Genomic DNA, 11,241 nt, shown 5'->3' with positions numbered 1-11,241 from the left:
TGAAGCATGTGAATAACAGTACTGGGCAGAGCATCTCCTGAACAATAAATTGACCTGCTCCACTAAATTGAGATTGTCACTACCTGCAGCTACATTATCAGCAGTTCAGATTGCAAATACATATTTAGATTTGGGCCCACGAGCACTGTCATCCTGTCAGTAAATTAAGATTGGCTTTTATACAGATGAAAAACAAATTAAGATTTGCAACATACAGTCGGGGGCGTCTTGGGCAACGACACTGTTTGTGTCTGTGCGAGGGGGGGGGGGGGGGGGGCAGGCAAACTCGGCAGAATCTCGATAATACAAATCTCTAATTTCCACTCCACCCACTCCCCTCACTTTAAGTGACCCAAATATTAACCGGCAATGCAATTTGTCACTACGTATTGCGCCATCTAGCGGCTGCAAAATAAAAGACTGGGTAGGCCAGGACAGCCCGGATCGCAAGGAGTGCAGGCGGGTGCATTTAGAAACCAAGGGTGAATGTGGCATTTTGGATCGGCGTCAGCCTTTTTGGGAACCGTTCTTCTTAAAAGTAAGTCCCAACTTCACGTCTCCATGAACCCAGCGGGTTTCTGTAGCATCTTGCCTACTCCTATAGGAGTAGGTGAGATGCCACAGGAACCCGCTGGGGTTCGATAGGGTTCCCCCAAAAAATAAATGTCGCTACTGCTGCGTGAAAGACTGTCACAGTCACGACGGCGACTCAAGCGTCAAACTATACCGCTTCCCCTCGAGATCTTCGGAATTGACACGGCAACAGAAGTGGATCACTGCAGTGTGATGCATCAGGTAAGTAAATTCTACAGTAATCGTTGCTGTTGAAGTGAACGAAAATAGATGTGCAGGCTTGGAAAGTGGTCTGACGAACTTGTTTTGCAGACTACTCAGCAAAATAACAATTTTATACAAGTTGTTCTACGAATCACTATAGTCCGTTGCAACCTAAGAACGAAGGGCGACGGTAAGACGGGTCGGGGAGGAGGAAGCAAACGGAACGCTGGAGAAGGGAGGGGAAAACCTTCTTCTCTCTTTAGCGTTCCGCCTGCTTCCTCCTCCCCAGCCCGTCTTACCCTCACCCTTCGTTCTTAGGTTGCAACAGACTGTAGACACCACATAGGGAAATACAATAGGAACAATCGGGCCGATTGTTGCTTCGCTGTGACGTCCAGAACCAGGCGATAAGGCCTTCAAGAAGCGAGAGGCCCGTCCCGGCAGTTGTGGTTGTATGTGCGCATAGCCGTTTGGCACACGCGCGGTCGTAACCAAAACCTTCTAAACCTGCGAGTTCTCAAATAGTAAATTTTCGCAGCACATAAAGCTTTGTTTGTTTCGGCAACAAAATTTAACGCTGAATCTGGTAACAAATGTGACGGCATGCAGAAAACAGGATGCGTAAGTTTTTCTTTAGAAAAAGCTCAAATGAAGCGTAAATATCCCTTCTCACATGTGCACTTTGTTGCCTGTCACGTTTTCACACCAGGCTTGCATATCACGGTACAGCCATCGTAACGTGCATACTGTTCTCTAACATGCAGAGTATGTTTCTAATTACTCACATTTTCTAGCCGGGGGCGAGCGCGAGGAAACAGGAAGAGCGTGCCGCACCAGGCTGGGGCCGCGATGGAACGATGGAGCCGTTCTGGCTGGTCTGGCTCATGGCGACTCCTGGAGCGTTCCGCCAGCGAGGTTCAGATCAGGACCGGCGGAAACGGCGAGCCCTGGCCACACCGCCCTAGGCCATGACGATCCCGGAGTGGTTCCGCAGCGAGACTCGGGCTGTGATAGCCCGGAACAGCTTGCCTACGCAGCGCTGGCGTGGGGAGGACGATCCGCAGGCCTGGACACGGACAGCGACTGCGAGCTCTGAATGACGGGCGACAACCCGGCTCGGCGGGCCGCAGTGCCGGCTCTCGAAGACGGACAACTGGGAAGTATAGTAAACCGATTCGCAACCTTCTGGTTGTATTGTGTCACTCCCGGAGAGACGAGCGAAGCACATGCCGATCGCGCGGCGATTATTACAGAGAGACCCCACAAGTGGTGAAAAAAACTCAAACTGGTGTCCAAATGACAACTTTAGAATATGCTTGCCGGCTAGCAATACTGGGTAACAAAGACTTTCGAACTGATAACCGCCCGGAAATTTTTCTTCTGTAAAGCTATACATTCAGGCTCGAATCGTTCACTGAAAATAAAGCTACAAGTGTCTCAGCAGACCTAATAATGCGAAATCCCCACATGGTAATGCAGCAAGCACAAAAAGAAACAGAAATATCCTTAATCCTTACCTTTTCTCCCACGACCGTTTTTTCCTTCGCGCTCAGCAGCTCGCTGGCGGGGCAAATTGCCCAGTGTGCACAGACGCCGCCGACGATTCCTAGCACTTCTAGCAACACTGAAGTTTTCCTTTCGTTTTTATTTTTATTAACCCTTTCAGGTACTTTAAAAAATGTTTGTGTATTTTTAGGAGACATTCAATATAAAAATATTGTCTTTGGGACCCAAAGCAATACTCATGCAAAATTTTTAACGTATCTTAGGAAATACATTTTCTGGTTTCGGTTTCGCGGTCTCGAATTTTCGCCGCGAGGGGTTTCCAGATACTCCGTCGCTCCGTCGGCTGCGATGTGCATGGCGGCTCCCAAGATGCGTATCCCCCGCCCCGTGCTACGCACTTCGACCTGCTGTTACAAAGGTAAGCAGTACTTTGCTCTGAAATATGCTAATTTTGAAATTTTACAAGTTCTGGATTCCATAGCGCTGACGTATTTTACCCTGAAACGTATGAAGGTCGGGGAAAAAAAAAGTACATAGTAGATATGCGAAGGCTCTTTCACATGCCCTGATTCTCGCCCGAAATCGGTGCGATTTCTAGTGAATGTGCGATTAAAATCGCAGTCGCACTGCCGCAGCGGCTCTGCAACTGGTTTCCACCAAGTTGGTATTTTGCCGCAGAGCCGGTGCGATCGCTTTCTCGTCAATCAGCCGTTCATTAGCCAGCTTTCATCCGCGAAAATAAATCTAGGCACATAAAAGCTTCTGATTTAATGCTTCGTTATTATAAATTTCTGGTTACATATTGCATTCCTAAAACATGTATGCTTATTAAGACGTTTTTGTTGTATTTTAGACAAAGTGAAACGCGTCGCGTCCGTGTCCGAAGCGCCAGCCGCTCCGACAGAAATCGCGCGGTTGTTGCTGCATGTGAAACCAAACATTGCGATCGCACTCGCTGCGTCGGCTGTCGCACCGATTTTTTTTTTTTTCGCACAGTCGCTGCATGTGAAACTGTCTTAAGAGAGGAGTTGCATAGTAGCTCTGTGATTTCTGTGGTGTTCCGTTCCGTGCTTAGATTTGGCATTGTTTCAGTAGTTTACTTTAGGGGCGGGCGTTCACTCTGAATTTTGCATACCTGTGCACGAGGAATCGGCTGTAATTGTCGGGAGAAAGCTTCCTGTTTGGCGTGGTTTAGTACATCCCTGTTTTCTGGTAGAATTTGACGTGGTGCTCTTTTCTTTTAGGCTTCGTATTCTACTGCTGCCCGAAGGAAATTCCATCGGGATCTTTCTACCAGACACGGTGTCGCGATCGTCCCTGTGTGGTTTTGATTCCAGAAAGTGGAACAGTGTCTGATGCGTGACCTAGTGATAGTGAAGTGAGTGACAGTGACGAGGAGAACTTGCCAACGAAGGGCCTAACAACAGAATTTCCAAGCGATAACGAAACTGAAGACAGAACGCCCGCCTGTCCACTTCTGTCAACGTCAAGAAAGAAGCAAAAGTCACCGCCGCAAGTTTTTGACTTGGGAAAAGACCGGTGTTTTCTGGAGCCTGCGGAACCCATGTTTACGGCGTCTGATGATGTCAAATGCCGACTGAAATATTTTGAAGTTTTCATTGATGACAAGCTGCTGACGATTGTTGACGAGACAAACCTGTATTCTTTCCATCAGGCTAGTGCATATATGTAAACGTTTGTTACACTGTGCCAACATGCTTACGCAAAGTACATATTATTTGAAGTGAATCGTTGCATCGCCCGTTCAATTAAGCACCTTATAAAATCAAATGTGTTGTTCGAGCTCTGTACATCTTATTTAATTTTACAAGAAAACATGTTTTCATTCAACATCATACATATATCCGTAATGTGTGCTCACCAGAGGCACCCTGGTGCGCATGTCAGGCCAGTTTAGTGTGCTTTGGTGTGGACATTAGACCAGTCTGGCGTGGCGTGTTGTGCACAACAAGCCATTCTGGTGTGCTGTGTTGTGCACATCAGACCAGCCTGGTGTGCTTTGATGTGCACATCAGACCACACTAGGATGATGTAATGGGCACACCAAACCAGCCTAACGTGTTCCGGTGGGGACAACAGAACACATTAGGCTGGTCTGATGTGCGCACCAGAACACACCAGGCCGGTCTGATGTTTACGTCAGAAAACAATAGGACACAGCAAACCGGTCTGGTGGATTTTTCAATAGGGAAATCATGCGAGGTTGTAAAAAACGTGTTTTGGTTCGGTCATACACGCATAACTGTGTAGCCGACCTCGAAAACACGCATCGCCCCCGGCGACGACCGCGGCATTGCCGGCTATCGAAGGACCGGAATGCTTGGGGACACACTTAGAAAGGACCGTCGAGACAAATGCCGCGGAAAGAAACATGTCTCGGAGACAGATATGCACCAAAAGCAATTGCGCCATGTCGCAGGACGTTGGCGAAACCCACGCTTACCGGGCTCGCCGCCATCTTCTGGTCGATGGCAATGCGGCTCGCTTCATGTCGCCCATGTTTGTATTTAGTTTAGGGGTCCTGATAACAGTTTCTTAGACACCACAAATAAAGTTATGGGTCTAATTATTCATTCCAAACAGTTAAAATATATATAAAACGCGTGTCCTCGATGTGAACACGTGACATTGCAGTTGGTTTCGTTTTTGCTTCAATCTTCAACTGCAAGCGATCTGGCGATCTGGCCACGGCGCAAGCGCAACGCCGATGTACGCTGGAAGCAAGCGCCGGTTGGCTTTCGTTGTTTTTGTTTGACCGGAGAAAATCTGGCAAGTACGCATGGCGTCGCTACTGTTTTGGTTTGACCAGAGCCGTATATGGGGAGAGTTTGGTCAGTCTATGATCTCGCCGCCGTAACGCCCTCCTCCCGAGCGAGCCAATCAGCACGCGGCGCAGAGCGAGAGGCATGAGCGCATGCGCGCGAACTCCCGGCTGCTCGCAGCTGAGTGGGGAGGGCCGCCATCTTCGATCATTCTCCCGGCGGAATGCGTGGGATCGGCATCTAAATCTCGATTATTGCGTTTTATATCGCTGGCTCTGGCAAGAAAATGACATTCTGTTATTCATCGGTGGGTTAAAAAGCTAATAAATGAAGATTTTTCGGCGTATGGCCACAAACTTTTATTCAGGCGAAAAAGAAGCCGGCCCGTAGCAGACGACGGGTAGCCTCAGCAGCGCTTTTCTCCGACCAGTCTCCGACAGCGTTGCTCAGAAATGGCGGTCGTCTCCCTCTCTGCTCCCTTCTTTCTCTCTCGCTCCTTCGGCGCTCTCCTCCCTTTCATTTACTTTTCTCCTCTCCGGCGCCTTCGTCGCCACACCCACTGGCCAAACTCTCCCAATATACGGCTCTGGGTTTGACGGGACGCGAGAAGCTTCGCATAGAGCTTCGGAGTTTGCGAGCACATAGTGACGACGTGACCGGAGAAGTGCCCCTGTGTTGTTCCTGGCAGACGGAAAGTAGCATTCGTAATCGTCGTGTGTGCTTTGAAAGCGAAGGGAGTCACAGGGTCCACGAGTTCGCAACCACAAGCCAAGGTTCACGACAGCGCGGCGTTGACTTCGGCGATCTCGTTCTGTTTGGTGCAACCCGGCGATGCGAAAAAGAGCTGAAACATTCGTCGTGTGTGGTGCGGTGCTTTGTATTCCGGGTCTGTTTGAACCACGCTTTTAACACGGAGCGCAAATTGTTTGTTGCGTGGTGGAGGTTCAACGGGTACAGTCCCGTCATCGTCAGCTGATCCGGTCCAGCTGGTCCGGGAGGACGCAGCGAGCGTTTTTAAAAGTAAATCTTCCCTCGTTCCGTTTCGAACTGTGGAAGTATCCCGACACATACCGTGAGTAAGAAGCAGCGGGCGTTTTCAACAAAATTACGTTGTTTTAATTGAATAATGGACTCCGGATTGTTGTCTTAAATCTGCCGTTTTTTATGCTTCGTGTTGGACTGCGTTTGCATAGCGACGCACACCGCTCGAGTATGATTCGGTCCTGCAACGAGTTTGTTGCGGCAATCATGCGGCGTGAATAAATAAGGGCAAAGTTTCCTACCTGCCCACAGATGCATGTACTGAGCCCATTTTTTATGTTGTGAACGTAGTGCTCTTTCTATATTTTAGAAGACGCGTTGGTGCATTTAATATGGTACAATCACTTGAGAGTTGAGAAATTAGAGAGCGAGCAATCTTTCTCAACTTTGTCTCTTTCTCTCTGGCACTGCCCTGTTTCAGTTTCAGTAAGCATATCTACTAGCAGGTACAAACTGCTCTAAAGCAGGTAAAAAACGGGAAGCTTAGGACGGTGCGGACTCCGTGTTTCGCGTTTTTCGCAAGGTGACAGGGTAAATGCTTTTGTGAGATATGCGGAATATGCAAGCGATTTTGTTACGCCCGTCGTTTGCGTCTCTCCAGCAAAACGAATAAGATGATCTACTACAAAGGCGCAATCACAAGCCAAGATTTAAGATAGCAGTCGTTTGCTTCGGTGATCCGTGTAGCTGTGTTTTACCCTGCTCTCTGCAACACCGTGTCATGACGAAGAGCTGGAATGGTCACGGTTTGTGCTGGCCTCCCGGTTGACAGAAACCCGCGTCGCCCGCATCGGCACCGAGTGCGCTTGGGCTGTTGATGCTCCAGCCTTTCATCCGCGGCTTGTCGCCAGCTCATCCTGCTGCTCAACGGTGAGGAAGCGGCGAGAGTAACCTCGGAAGTGAATGTAAATCCTCGTTCATTCAGTTATCCGGTGTCAAAGTGTTGAAGATGTCCAACGTGCACTGAGGGCGGGAACTACGAGCGTTTTGCCTTGCTTTTATAACCGAAACCAGAACAACGAGATAACTGCCTTGCGTACCCTAAAATGACGGAAGCAATAAGTTTCAACAGGTCGAGTACGTCACCGGGGATCTAGGCGAGACGGTGCACACTGTTTAAACGCTTGCAGTATCCACGAGTGGTACCAGGAAAGCGACGTCAACAGAGAAGGAGCTCGCGATTCAGCATAATACACTGCTACGGGCCCGTGTATCTTCAAAGTTCGGGGTGGCGGCAGTATAAAAAAAAGACGCATCAGCGCCCCACACCAGTGTTCACGAATAACACCGGTCACAAACTCCCAAGCCCCACCGCTCTTCTCGACACCGACACGACATACGACAACAAACTGCATCAAAACGCCCCAAAAGTGAAGGCGTCTGCTCCCGTACTGCAACTGCTGCAACTAGCGGAAATGAAGTGTTGGGCGGATGTCCGGATGTCCTTCACAAAAATATATAAAAAATGCTTTGCGCAAGGATCATTTTCATTTATTATTGTATACGTAATGACAAAATCCCAATAATTTGTTTTTCTATCTGATTCATGCTAGTCGGACTGCTCATAACACTGGTCAAGCAAAAAAATAACAAAAATTTGAACTTTTTCATGACCGGTTTAAGATTTATTGTTAACATATCATTATTTATTGCAACGGACTAGCATTATAGATTTTGCCTCCATACTTTTTAAATGCAAACAGTTCTAGCACACGGCTGTCCATTGCGCCGTGTTTTGTGTATTCATCTATAAATCTGTAATGGTCAGTGACCAAGGAGCTCACCCGCACATGTCAAGCTTATATGCGCCGCCGGGAGAAATGGATATCGAGTAGGAAGTGTCGGGCGTTGTGTTTGTGTATATGTTGGTGCCGTGTAGCTGTGTGCTGTGTTGCCTGCGTTGTATGTAGGGTTGCTGTGTGGCCGTGGTCGCTCCCAGTGTTAACAGACTCGTCTTTTTTTTTAAAACAGGCTGCTAGAAATCTCGATAGGTGGCGCAAGTTACCGCCCGATTCTAAATAGTTTGCTCAAGTTATTTATCCGTGTAAGTTCGGCATTCAGGTTATTTTATTTTTTTTGTCTAGCGGTTTGTTGAAGCTACCGACGCCGCCGACCGCCGACAACGCACGTACGTACCTTTGCAAGTAGCTACGTCCGCCGCTTGGAGACTTTACTGTGTATAAATGACATCGAACGAGAACTAACGCGCCCTGTGTGCTTTCAATTCGGCTGAAAGGCGCGCGGCTCGCTGGGCTCGTCTCTCGCCTGTTCTCGGCCGCTGGCCGCCATGCTTCATAAGGAACACGCTCGAAACGGTTTTGCGAAAGGCAGACACGGTGTAGCGTGTTAAGTTTACACAGCAACACATGTGTAGACGAAAAACACAGATGGCCTCGTGTAAAACGAACACGTTTCGACGTGTCCGCTATGGGACAACGGTTTACACGTCTGGGCGTGTTATTTTTGCTAACAGTGTAATACAGGAGCTTTAGATCATAGCACACCAATGTAGAAAGCATCGCGCGTGTACCATGACGACTTCCTACAGTAGTCAAAAGATAGCGTAGCAGGTGCAAGCTGAACTGTTTTCCCGCCCTTTATGATGAGGCTTTATGTCACGTCGCTTACATTACCGCCAACATTGCAAGGCACATTCGTGAATTAAAAACAGCACCGGAAGCAAGAGACCGCACAAAGAAAGACAGAAGCACAGCGCTGGCTCAAAACGCACAACCTCCTGCATCAGTCGAAGCATTGCCCGTTCCGATGTCACTACACGTATAAGGCACAGGCGTATTGTGTCCTTACATATTAGGCGAAGCGAGCGTAGCCAGCACAGTGGATTATGTTGGTGCACTCACCGTTATCAGGCGAAACCCGCGCGGCATGATGATACCAGTGATACTTGCGACGTTTACATAGGTAACGTGAAACCCCTACCAGGTATACCACCACCACAGCAAGTTGGTTACTTCTCACACTGTCTACCTCTGAATAAATTTAGACTTGTCTTGATTATTTTATAAGCACGGTACCGCATAAATATGCCACGTGAAACACACCCTCCCCCCCCCGCAAAAAAAAAAAAAAGAAGAAAGCTTTTCATAACCAAGTTTTTGCAAATCCAAACCACCTATTAATGCAGGCGTTACCCATTCTGTGCTCGTTAATTTTATAAGCATGATCACAATAATAACTTATTTTTATTATACAAAACGTATCGCACAATATTTTAAGTAAATAAACAACATATCGTTGTAGCTTCAATTTTCAGAACCATTCCCAGCGCACAAAGTTAAACGGTAGAGCAGTCTATAGAACAACGGCTGCAATTTTCCTATCAAAATGTAAAAACGTGTGCTTTATTCCGGAGTAATTCCCACTCTTTAAGCACATACTAAAGTTATGGTACTCGTTGTCTCAAAGGAAACGAGGGTACGGGTGGACATGCAGAAAATATTCGCGGATTTAATATGCATTTCTATTTGTTCTTATATTTATATAGATAAGACATGCTCCTTAATATATGGTAGCGGCACCTGTACATTCATATGCACTTGAAACCTGTAATTTGAAAACAAACTGCGGACACACTGATCCGTTGAATTTCAAATTGAAAATTAGTTTTGTCTTGTCGTTATACATATATCGAATAACAGCACGCGGTGTTCGTTGAAGGTGAAAAGGAATAAATATTGGGAAGTTAACCAGTCCTATTGAAAGATTTGAAAATACGCAAGCGCAACACGCATACTTTAAAACAAGTAATGGCAGTCCTCCGCTGCATTGCACAATCGTTGTGGTACGACTCTTTATAGCAAAAACAATTCAACCACAAAGTAAAAGGAAGTTAAAAGAAAAAAAATCTCTCAGGAAATCTCATTTCAATGAAAGAGGTACGGTTGCTGCTCGTGCCCGCCATCCCCGCGGAAAGGCAATTTAGTCGGGACCCTTTGAGATCGAGTTTGCCTTTCGGGAGGCCTTACACAAGGAGTGACTTTAATCGCGGACAAAGGAGAGCACAAAGGGGCAACCGGGCTAGCAAACGAGCTCACGTAAGATCAGTTTCTTGGCGCCTATCTTGGTGCAAAAAGGATTCTAATGACGGACGCGCTGAAGTGTAAACTTGAAGAAAGTTGCCGCCCTGAAACGGGACTCGACAAGGCAGAGTCGTCAACCGAGGGTGAGGTGAAGGGTTTTACAAATATGATCTTTTTTCTTACATTGTTTTGGAAGTTACTGTTTATAGGTTCCAGATTTTTTTTTAACTTATGTATAGAATTATAAAATAAGTCGACTTATCGTAGTCAGGATCCGTTTGAACGAGCGAGATATTTTACGAGCCTGCTTTGACGAAGATCATTCTTTGCGGCGCTTTCGCACGCGATGCCGGTGCTCATTCTGACTTTTTTTTTTTTAAAGAACAAGTGGTGTGTGTTTTTATTTGTCCTTATGGAGATATTTATTTTAATGCAGAACTGGAGATACCATGCAATGGTTAGCGACAGTCTTTAAAACGATTTTTCCTTTCATGTTTTCCTCTACCGACCATTATCACAGATACAAACAATGGTCACTTTATTTATATGCACACTATGAATAAAATTGTACGGGCTTTACGTTGACTACGACTTACTTGTTTCACAACAACGAGATTCAATACCATGTATATTATGTGTGGTTTCATTTAATACCTGTTATATGTTTATATGATTTATTGATTGTCAATAAATAACATATGTATAAATGCAGTGTTTCTAAATGACACTAGCAATATCTTCGGCGATGATTACATAATTATTTTTTTAGAACACTTCTTAAGCCCGCTTGTGCGGCGTCAAACGCGCCTATTGCAAAATATTTTTTACACTAGCAATCTTACGTTTTTAGGGGGGTAAAAAGAGTGTTCCCGAAATCTACGGACCTAGATACATTTTCTGAGCTTTAATATTTCGGGTGGTGCAGCATTTTAACCGAAATAAGTTGCACAGTTGCATGGAATGCTTAATATTATTGAGGAGGCCGAAGAGTGCGGGAAGGGTGTTGGAACTTCTCTGGGTGTCAGCTTTACTGGTGATTGTTTTAGAAAAATACATCGCAGAATAGTTGCCTGTACGATTGTCTTTTCAATGAG

Source organism: Ixodes scapularis, unplaced genomic scaffold, assembly GCF_016920785.2.
Source record: "Ixodes scapularis isolate PalLabHiFi unplaced genomic scaffold, ASM1692078v2 PGA_scaffold0__279_contigs__length_252992795, whole genome shotgun sequence".
NCBI lineage: Eukaryota > Metazoa > Arthropoda > Arachnida > Ixodida > Ixodidae > Ixodes > Ixodes scapularis.
The sequence above is the reverse complement of the archived record's forward strand: the minus strand, read 5'-3'. Positions refer to the sequence as shown.